Genomic DNA, 12,236 nt, shown 5'->3' on the forward strand with positions numbered 1-12,236 from the left:
AAACATAATCTTTCACTTTCATTATTTTTCTTGCTTTTTTGTAATATGGTTAATATAGAAATACATTTTTCATGATTTCACTATAATTGATATAACATTGCTGCCCTTCTCAATGGGCTGGAGAAGAATGGAAGGAAGAGGATCTGGGACTCAATTAAAAAAACAGTAAAGTTAAAATACATAATAAATAAATTTTAAAAAGTCTTCCAAATACTTGAAAACATCTCTCATGTATCTTCTATGTCTTTTCTCCCTCCCCATTCATTCAATTAATTTCCACATGATATAATCTCACCTCTCTTTATCATCCTGGTTGCCTTCCTCTAGAAATTCTCTAGCTTCTCAATGTCTTTCCTAAAACATTGCAGTCCTGCCTGAACACAATATTCAAGATGTGATGTTTTGAGGGCAGAGTATAATAGAATGATCAACTCCCTATTCTTGATCACTGTTTCTCTTAATGTGGCCAAAGAATTCATTATTTTTCTTGGCAGCTACTTCACACTATTGTCTTATATTCAGTTTGCTTTTCACTTATATTTCCAATTCTTTTTCAGATGACTTGGTCATAATTCTTTTTATGTAAGTGTGAATTATGTTGATTTTTTTAACTCAGGAGAAAGACTTTATATTTTTTTTCCTATTTTAGTACAGTGACTATACAGAAACCATTTTGCTGAGGCCATTAAGAATCGTGGACTGCATCCATACCTATCCTGTACCTGACGTTGTGATTTGCCTAGGTTCATCTTGGAGGGAGCCTGATCTTTGCTGTTTGTCTCCCTCTCAGGGATCATGTTTGGTTATTGTATGCATGAGTCAAGTTTCTTAATGTTTTTTATTTTACGATGCTATTTTTATTTTGAAAGTGTTCTTGGTTGTCCTTCTTTATTCTGCATGTACTCAAACACGTCTTCTCAGATTTCTACGAAACCATTCTATTCCTAATTTCTTATGGTACGATAGTCTTTCATTACATTCATATACATAATTTATTCAACTGCTCCTCAGTTGATGGACACTCCTTTAGTTTCCAATTCTACTACAAAAGAACTGATAATATTATATTTGTGTTTTTTTTTTCAGGTTCTTCACCCCTTTCTTTGATCTCTTTTGGGGAATAGATATAGTAGCAGTATTTTTGGGTCAAGGGATATGTAACTTTGGTGAGATAATTCCAAATTGCTTTCCAAAATGAGGAAACAAAGTTTCTCCTCCAATATTTGCCATTTTGTCTCTTTTTTGTCAGTTTTGCTGCTCTAATCGGTGTCAGATACAAACTCAGAACTGCTTTAATTTGTATTTTTCTAATTTTCTCTAATTCTCTAATTTTAGTACTTTGAAGCATTGTTTTATATGGCTTTTGATAGCTTGGATTTCTTCCTTAGAAAACTTCCTGTACATATAATTTTCTCATTTATCAGATGGGTGATTTGAATCTAGATTACCACCACCCCCACTGCCCCATATATGTATATGTATGTATATGCATATATACATATATGTGTGTATGATCTTTCTGCAAAGTTATAAAATTTGCTGCAGATTTTTTTCCCTCAGTTGCCTATTTTGTCTCTAATTTAAACTTCATTGGTTCTTATGCTACACAAAATTTAAAAGCTCATTCATTGACAGAGATTCAGTAATCACATCTGCAATCTTTCAGTAATGTAGAATACAATTCATCTAGGCCAGGTGAATTCATTAAGGACATTTAGAGCATCACTTATTATGCCCTTATTTGTCTTGGGTTTCAAATTCCTGTTAGCCATTTTTTTTTTTTTTGCTTCATTATTTCAGTGCAAAGGTCATTCTCTTTAGTAGGGAAAAAAGAAGCACAGCAAAATTTGGACAGCTCCACCTTCTCCTCTTAGCTAGTTTGTACAATGGATCCATATTGATCAGTGACTGTCTTTTCTTTGAATCTCTTTTATTCTTTCCCTCCAATATAACTGTAGAGAGAATAATTCCCTTTGTTTGTTGTTAGTTTCCCCCATCAGACTGTTATCATTCTGGAATGTATTTAACTCTTCTGACAGCCTCCTGCTAGGTCCATGCTTTGCTAATGTGTTCATCTTCTGTTACTTGACTTGTTTTCCACTTGTTTAAATGAATTTTAAAAATCAGATTGTTTAGTGAGTTCCCTGAGCATATATATCACTAACTTTCCTCATTTTCTACCTTATCAGAATTATTTGTCTTGGTGTCATGTGAAATTTTTCTTAAGAATTTCTCATTCCTCTGTGACTGAATTGCCCTATAGATTTTGAGTCCCCAATATCCTACCAATCCTTTCTCTGAATCTTATTAAATTTACTCTCCAGGTTGCTTGTCTCCTTTTCTGTCATAAATTCTATCACTGAGCTCTCTGAGTCTTAATAATTTTCACCTTGTTATTGGTAAGAATCTTCTCCAGAACTGGATTCCCCAACCCCATTTAGGTTCTTCTTCCCTTTAAAGAATGAATTAATTGTAAGAAATGTCAATTAATTCTAAAGAGAATTATTTTTGATCAACAGCGGTTCAGCAAAAGTCTGATAATCATTTTTAGAGCATGCCTTCTTTTCAGACTAGTGATATATTTTCTAAATTTCTAAACCATTTTCCTTTCCTTTTTATGTTGGCCTTAGTATATTCTAATAACAATATTGTTTCTAGTGTTTTGGCTGATTTTCACTTTTGTGCTTTCCATTATACTCAGCAACTCTGGCTCCTTTCCATAATGCTACCTCATGTCCATTGCTACGACTGTGATATACTCTCATCGTGATTCTGTCTTATTGCCTATTTTGAATCTGTAAACAGCATCCTCACCTGACTCCCAAGATTCTGTACTTTGATCATATACTCTAGGTTGGCCTCACAATTTTAAACGTGACATGGATTTCACCATCAAGGATTCGTGGTATGACCTAGTCCTTCAGTTATGCCTATCCTATGTGTTGTTCCATTTATCAACATAGCCTAGCAAAGTGGAAAAGAACAGTGGATCTGGAGTCTGAGGATCTGAGGGAAGCTCCTGCCTCTGATGCTTATGCCTGTATAATCTTAGGCAAGGCATTTGACCTCCATTGGTCTTATTTTCTTCATACATAAAATGAAGCTGTTGGACAGGATAGCCTTTGAGATCCTTTTTATTTATAGACCGCATATTCTCATTCCTCTTGACATACACATTGTTATAATGTATGTGTGTATTTTCAGAGAAAGTGTTTTTATTCATCCAAATTTAGGACCTAAAGCCAGAGCATTTAATTAATAACTGGGGAAATTAAGTATTGTTCTATTCAGGAAATACTCTTCTTATCTTTTTCATAACATTTTACTCCTAATTTATATACAGGTAAGCATTCACCAAAAATTGTTTGTCAAAGAGTCAACAACATTAATTTGCATACATTAAATTCAGTCTTCCTTTTGGTCCTCAGGGCAAATAAAAAAATACACAAGTCAGCCTATGGGTAAAAAAACTAGAGTGAGTTAAGGTTTTTTTTTTTGTTTATTTAGAAACAATCAAGGTTAAGTGAGTTTCCCAGTGTCACATAGCTACTAACTGTCTGATGCTAAATTTGAACTCAGGTTCTCTAGACTCTAGGGTTGATAATCTATCCACTGTGCCAACTAGCTGCCCTGAGGACGTTAAATTAAAAAAAATATGTGATATTGACTACAGAAGCAGTAGGAGCAAAGTTGAAGGCAAGAACAATAGGGACTGAAATTATTTGAGAAGACTTGATGGAGGCTGGGGAATTTGACATCATTCTTGAAGGAGAGGTAGATTCTAGATAAGTATCCATAATTTTAAGAAAAGGAAACCACATACACAACAGTATAGAACTGTGAATATAATATGACAAATTTAAAGAAATATAAGATGTCCCACCCTGATGGATTTCAGGGTATAAAGTAAAGAAAAAAAGACAATTGGTAAAATAGGACTGTGGAGAACCTTAAGATAATATAAAGTTATGGGAGAACCTGAAAGGCTAATCTAAAGCATTTAGATGTGATTGTCACCTATCATAGCCATTATAGTAATTTGAGGAGGGAACAAGGGGTAAAAAAGATGGTTCTAGCAGTGGAGTAATATTTATTTTAGATGCAAATGAATGCAAATTCACTCCTTAAACAAGACAGCAATTTTTATTGTTGTCTATAGGAGATAAAGAAGAGATAAAATCCAAAAATCACTAAAAGTTTTGTCATTTAATATGCTGGAAAAATGGTGATATCACTGGCAGAAATTGGTAGCTGAAAATGGAATTTGAATTTGGCATAGGAGAGGATGAATCCAATTTTGGACATAAAACTGTAGAATGTTTAAGCTGAAAGGAACATTACAAATTATTCAACCTACCATTCTCTTGACAGACTAGAAAGATTTAGGGATTTATCTAAGGTGTTGAAATAACTAGCAAAAATCAGTCAATCAGTAAACATTTATGAGTCTACTATGTGCAAAGCAAAAACGCAAAAATGATGAAATCTCTGCTCTCAATCTACTAGGTGAGACAAGAAATAAATATATACAAGCTACACACAAGATAAATAGGAGACAATTAAGAGAAAGAAGGCACTAGAATTAAAAGGATTGGAAGGACTTTCTATTAAAGATAAGATTTTAGTTGAAATTTAAAGGAACCAAGTAAAGCCTATAGGTGGAAATGAGAAAGTAGAACATTCCAGGTATGGCAGACAAGTCAGAGAAAATAGGTAGAGCTGAGAGATGCAACATTTTATTTGCAAAAAAGCAAGAAAGTCAGTGTCACTGGATTGAAAAGGATGTGGCAAATAACAAAGTAAAAAAAGCACTAGAAAAGTGGGAGGGGGTAAGTTTCAAAAGGCCTTTGAATGCCAAGAAGAGGAGTTTATATTTAATCCTAGAGGCAATTGAGAACCACTGGAGTTATTGAGTGTGTGTGTGTGTGTGTGTGTGTGTGTGTGTGTGTGTGTGTGTGTGTGTGTGTATGACCAGCACTTTAGGGTTTTATAAGAGAAGACAGAGGGACAAGTGAAAGTCAGTAAATTGTAGTCAGATAACGTGATTTCATAATCCTTGAATGTGGAAGTGGTGCAATTGTTGTTGATTGGAAGATCAAGGGTATGTTCTTTGTGTGCTGCTGAAGTGGAGTTGGGGAGTAGTTCATGAGAATGAGTAGGTTGAGGAACTCAGTAGTTAGGGTGGGAACGGAACTCAAGAATCTTAATTCTAAATACAGTTCTCTTTTTGCTGTACTGTACTGTCTTTTTGAGCAGAGAGCAGAGTGTCTTGGAGGACATATATACTTAGAAAGAGAATGAAGTTTGAAAATAATGAATGTATAATCTAGTGTGAGTACATAACGCATACAACTATACCGGTTTATAGTCATTTAACCCACCTAATCTGCTCAAGTGTGCTCACGTTATGGAATAACTGTATTTTTTGTATAACAGGGACTGAATTTCTCCAATAAGCTTCCTATCTAGTTTCCTCTCAGCAATCTTTCCTGCTCCTCCCTCCCCCCAATTCTATCTAAACATCATTGCTTAACTCCTCTTCTTGAAATATCGTTTTCATAATGGGACTTTCCAACTCAATAAATTATGCTAGATCACTGTTGCTTAATCAGATCAAGTCCATATAATTCAATATGTTGTTGAAGGTTGTCTATCTGCTGGCCAGCTACCTCCCTAAATATTTCTGAATATCAACATTGAGGTCAATTTTCTTACTATCTCCCCACATTCGAAAATGTTTCATTTTCTTAACTTTTTTTTTTTTTTGCTGCACCTACAGTTTTGGAATAATCTAAACTTTCTATCCAAATTTTTCCCTTCAAGATTTATCTTTAACCATAACTTCTTAAAACCATAATTAATTCCAGTTTAGGATAATTTCCCCTTGCAATGATGATATAAAAAGCAGAATTAAAATAAAAAAAATTAATTCCACTTTGGACATGTTGAGTTTGAGGTGTGTATAGAAAATCTAGATCAGAGTGTCCATCATACAATTAGTGAGGTAGAGTTAGACCTCAGTAGTGAGATTAGGTCTGGATACATACATTTACAGTTATGTACATAAAGATGATAAATGGGAGAGGATTCTGAGATGGTGGAGTAGGTCAGAAAAATTAAAGCACTCAAGATTTTCCCTCACAAAAGAGCACCTTAGGGTCAACAATGTGTGGGTGAAGATAAATAAGAATAGGGGCACAAGAGGGGTCTTCAAGAAGATCAGAAGAAAAATCCCAGAACAAGGCTTGATCCTTGTGAAGAGTAAATACCTCTAGGGTAGGTTCCTTTTTTAACCACAAGCTGCAGGCTGCTTAATAAAGAATCAGTAAGCCCCGAGGTTATTTGGTTTGAGAGGCTGCCTTGGCTCCAACCACCAGAATTTTCACCCCTGGGATAGTGGGAGGACTTGGACTTTTGAGCCCTGGGAAGATTGAGGGAACTTCTGCTAATAAGAGCCACCAGACTCATCTGTGCGGTGAAAAGCCATAGGGTGAGAAGGATCCAGCACATGCCTAGTGAGTGCAGAAGCAATGGGGCAGAAAGTCTTTGACTGTGGGCACTTACAGGTGGTTGGAAGTTTGGCTTTGGTTCCAAGTTAAAAGGGAGAACTGGAGATTTGGGGCAAGAAGTATAGTTTCCCATACTTCAGGGCTAGAGGAAATTACAAAAATTAAGCTATTACCACAAAAAATGCACAGGCAAAGGAGAACGAATTCAATGACCAAAGGCTATTATGGAAAGAGAGAGGACCAGGGTTCACCTTCAGAGGAAGATATTGAAGTAAAAAAACCTCAAAGAGAAACATCAGATGGTTACCTGCCCCAAAAGAATTCATAGGAGATCTTAAAAAAACTTTAAAAACCAAATGACAGAGATGGAGGAAAAACTAAAGAAAATAATAAAAATAATTCAAGAAAACCAGGAAAGTTATGAAAGTCAACCAATTAGAAAAGGAGATCCATTAAGGAAGAAGATGACACCTTGAGAATTAGAATTGGGAAAAGTGAAGCCAGTGAAATTATAAGAGATCAAGACATACTTAACCAAAATATGAATAATGAAAAAATTAAAGAGAAAGTGAAACATAAGGAAAACAGCAGATTTGGACTATAGAGCAAGAAAAGAAAATATAAAAATAATTAGACTAACTGAAAGTTGTGATAAAAAAAATGAATCTTGATTACAATAATGCAAGAAGTAATTAAAGACAATTGTCCTGAAACATTAGAAGATTTTAACAAAAAAAAAAAAAGCGTCACGATTAAAACAATTTAAATATGATGGAGCCGCAGTGAGAATTATACAAGATCTAGCAGCAGAGACATGAAAGGACCACATGTCTTGAAACACAATATATCGAAGAGCAAAAGAATTGGGGCTCAAGCCAAAAATATTATATCCTACAAAGTTAAATATTATGAGGAATGAAAACAAATGGATATTTGATAAACTCTCAGACTTTCAAGATTTGTTAACAATAATCCTGAACTTAATAGAAGATTCGAAACACATGAACCAAGAGAAATATAAGGTATATACCAAAGACTGATTATGATGGATTCATAAAGACAGACTGTTCATGTTTTATATATGTAAAATGTATGTCTAAGGCTCTTTTAATAATTGGGTAACTCATAACAAAGTCTGGGGTAAACCCAACTATGATATTAATTTTAAAATAAAAGCATTTAGGAATAGCTAAAAAGAGTAATTATTTTTTGCAAATGAGGTGCAAGAGGAAGAATTGCTACAGAGGAATTAGATGGGAGAAGAAGGCTGGTAGTTCTGGTAACCTACTTTCACAGGGAATGGGTTTAAGAGGGAACTATATATATATGAAAATAAAAATCTAAATTCAGAGGAAATAAAATGGTAGGGGCATAGGGAGGGGGAGATGATAAGGGAGGGATCTTTAGAGGGGAGGGTGAGAGAATAGATAAAAGGGAGTATAGAAGGGTGTTTAGATTTATGGGAATAAGAAAGGCAAGGTAGTGGGTAGACAAGGAGAAAGGAGGGATAGGAAATGAGATATGCACAAACATGAAAACTAAAGATCAAGTGTAGAATAGGTTTGGGAAAATATATATTTATATATGTATGTATATACATCTTTGAGTATTTATATATGTATCTATAGCTATAGAGAAACAAATCTAAATTTTATTGTAGCCTTCTGGGGAGGGGTGGGAGGAAGAGAAAAAACAAAGTAAAAAAAGTGCATAGCAAAGAACAAATGAACTCACAAGGAAACAAAGAAAAGATGGACAATTTTCAACACAACAAGAATTATTTATCATGCAGGCTTTCTTGAAACGAAAATGTATTGTTAAATAATTTGAATCCTCTCTTATGTTCTACTATGCATATGACATGCTATTTTTAACTTTGTATTTAAATTCCAATATTTAATTTATGATTTGTTTTGTTTTTTTCTCTATTCTGTATTTGTCTAAAATAAAATTTAAAAAAAAGATGATAATTGAAATGATGGGAATGAATGAATTCTCCAAAGGAAATATTGTAGAGAGGGAAGAGAGAAGAGATTCCAGAATAGAGTTTTGTGAGATACTATCCTTAGTAGGTGGGGTAGAGGTGGAATGAAAATTTAGCAAAAGAGATTGAGAAAGAATGATCAGACAGGTAGGAGACAAACCAAGAATGAAAAAGTACATGGAAGCCAGGAGAATGTCTGGGACAAGGAGATGGGCCATAGTATAAAAAACTTTAAGTTATTAAAACTATAAGTTACTAATATAGCTTACAATTATAATTAATATAACATAACTATAAGTAATATAACATAATTATATATGTTATTAACATAATTTATAATTATATTAATTATAGTTGCATATAAAATTATAATAATTGTTTACTTGTTTCACTTATGTTGAGCATATGTCCTAAACAAGATCTGAAACATCTTGAGGGCAGAACTGTTTTGCTATCTTCTGCAGTAATTGGCACATTGTTGAACTGAGAATTAAGAAATACTGAATGAACAGATAAATTCACAATTACATGACTCCCATGTTTTTGTCACTGTTGACCATTCCTTCCTTTTGTATACTCTTTCTTCCCTTGTATTCCATAACCATATTCTACCTTGGCTCGCTTCCCATCTGTCTGGCCATTCCTTTCAGTCTCCTTTGCTGAATAATAATGCTACTTTCTTACTGATAAGTATGGATTATCTCCTAGGGCTCCATTCTGGGCCTTCTTTCCCACCTCTGTACTATTCTCTCAGCAATCTTATTCATTCCTATGGATTCTATTATCCACCCTAGAAGATCTCCAAATCTATACAAACCACAATCACACTCCCCAGTAGCCTGTTGATAGTGCCTGGCACATGGTAACCACTTAATACATGCGATATTTACTAATGTAGAATCCATTTATCTTCATCATCAATCAATCTTTTATCAGTCATTACCTATCTATTATCTATCCGTCCACCTATCTGTAGCTAGCTGTGTCTATCATCATCTTCCTGTTGTCTGTCTATCCTGAACACCTTACATTCAATTTTTAAAAAAAGTTTTACTCTTGCCTTTTTTTTTACAGCACTCTCCACCCCAACCTCTATCTCTCCGTCATTGAAACCTTTTTAAAAATAAAGTAAAACATTTTTTAATTGTTTTGCTTTACCAGGCTTATTGATTACAAGGGAAGTCTTTTTAAAAATTTATTGGAGACACGTAGTAATGCTAAAAAAGAAGAAATGAATGGAGTGTAAAATGCATTTAAAAGAAAATGTGCAAAGAGAACTGAAGAAAACTCAGAGGAAGAAAGTAAAAAACACCTTTGACACTGTGTTGAATTTGTAATATTCTTTTAAAAATCATATTTCCCCCCAATTACATGTAAAAACAATTTGAACATCTTTTAAGGTTTTGAATTCTATGCTCTATCCCTCCTACCCTTCCTTTCCCCGCTCCCTGAGATGGTAAGCAATAGGTGATACATGTACATCATGTCAAATATCTACATATTAGTCACTTTGTGGAAGAAAATTTAAACACCAAAGAAAGTGAAAAAATAGTATGTTTCATTCTGCATTCAGATGCCATCAGTCATTTCTCTGGAAGTAGACAGCATTTTTCACCATGAGGGACTGTCTTAGGTCATTGTATTGCTAAGAATAGCTAACTTATTAAAGCTCACCATCATAAGTTATTTCTGCTACTATATACAATATTCTAGTTCTGCTTACTTTATTCTTTATCAGTTCATGTAAGTCTTTCCAGGTTTTTTTTTCTTATAGCACAATAATATTCCATCCCAATAACATACCATAACTTGTTCATCCATTTCCCAATTAATGGCCATTCCCTCACTTTCCAGTTCTTAGTCATCTCAAAAAAGACCTGCTATCAATATTCCTGTACAAATCGGTTCCTTTCTCTTTTTGGATCTTTTTTGAGATACTTGTAGTGCTATTGATGGATTAAAAGGTAGCAACAGTTTTTTAGCTCTTTGGGCATTGCCAAATTGCTCTTCAGAATGGTTGGATCAGTTCACAATTCCATCAAAAACAGTACATTAATGTTCAAAGGTTTCACACATCCCCTCCAACATTTCTTATTTTCCTTTTCTTTCATATTAGCCAATCTAATAGGTGTGAAGTGGTAACAGAGTTGTTTTAATTTGCATTTGTCTAATCAATAATGCTTATTTTTTTCATATGTCAATGAATAACTTTGATTTTTTTGTCTGAAAACTGCCTGTTCATATCCTTTGACCATTTATCAATTGGAGAATGATTTTATTCTGATAAATTTGGCTCACTTCCCTATATATTTGAAAAGTAAGACCTTTATCAGAGATCCTTGCAATAAAAGCTTTCCTCCTGTTTTTTGCTTTTCTTCTAATTTTGGTTGCATTTAGTTTGTGCAAAAGCTTTACAAATTTTCTACAATTAAAATTATCCATTTCACATTTTGCAGTGTTCTCTCTATCTTGTTTGGTCCTAAATTCTTCCCTTAGCCATAGATCTGAGGACATGGCATAGATCTTTGCCATAGATCTAAACTATTTTATGGTCTCTTAATTTGCTATTGGTGTTGCCCTTTAGTTCTAAATCATGTACCTATTTTGACCTTTTCCTGGTATAGGGTATGAATGTTAGTCTATAACCAGTTTCTGCCATACTATTTTCAAGTTTTCCCAGCAATTTTTGTCAAATAATGAATTCTTATCTCAAAAACTTAGCTCTCTGTGCTATCAAACACTAAGTTACTATGATCATTTATTAAAATACATTGTGTACCTCATCTGTTCTACTGATTCGCCACTCTATTTCTTAGCCAGTACCAGACTGTTTTATACTACAGTTTGAGATCTGGTAGAGATACACTGCTTTCCTTCACATTTTTCCCCATTGATTTTCTTGATATTATTGACTTTTTGCTCTTCCAGATGAGTTTTGGTATTATTTTCTAGCTCTATAAAATTTATTTTGCTAATTTATTTTGATGCTGAATAAGTATATTAATAGAATTGTCATTTTTAAAAATAATATTGGCTCAACTTTTCCATGAGCAATTAATATTTTTCCAGTTCTTTAGATCTGACTTTATTTGTGTATGAAGTGTTTGTTAATTGTGTTCATATTGTCTCTGAATTTGTTTTGGTGGGTAGACTACCAAGTATTTTATATAAAGTAAAGCATTTATAGAATGTCAAATGATACAAGAATAACACTTCTGGCAACATGTGCCCAGTTCCATAAACACAATTTCCACCTCTCTATTGATGAGATTTTTTTCTTTAATTGTAGCTCATATTTCTATTGAAGTCATCACCATCTTTCTAGTCATCTAGGTTAGTCATTTTGTAAGTCATTCTTGACTTTTTCTTGTCATTCACCCCTCTCTCAAGCTAATGAATTACCAATCTTTTGAATTCTACCTCAACAAAATCTTTCAAATGCTTCCCTTAAATCCCACTCATATAATTTCTACCCTTGTCATTTCCTCATCACTTCTTACTTCTATTATTGAGATAATCTAATCAATTTCCATGATTTCAGTCTCTTCCTCTGCTAATGTGTCCTCTACAAAGCTGCCTTACTCATATTCTTGTAATATGGATTTGATCATATCCTTCTCTAACTTAAAAATCATTAGTTGGCTCCCTCTTCACTCTAGGGTAAAATAAAAATCCTCAGTCATTAAAGTCTTCCATGCCAGGATTCAGACTAACCTTTCCAGTTTTATGTAATATTACTACTC

Source organism: Notamacropus eugenii, chromosome 7, assembly GCF_028372415.1.
Source record: "Notamacropus eugenii isolate mMacEug1 chromosome 7, mMacEug1.pri_v2, whole genome shotgun sequence".
NCBI classification, from domain to species: Eukaryota; Metazoa; Chordata; class Mammalia; order Diprotodontia; family Macropodidae; genus Notamacropus; species Notamacropus eugenii.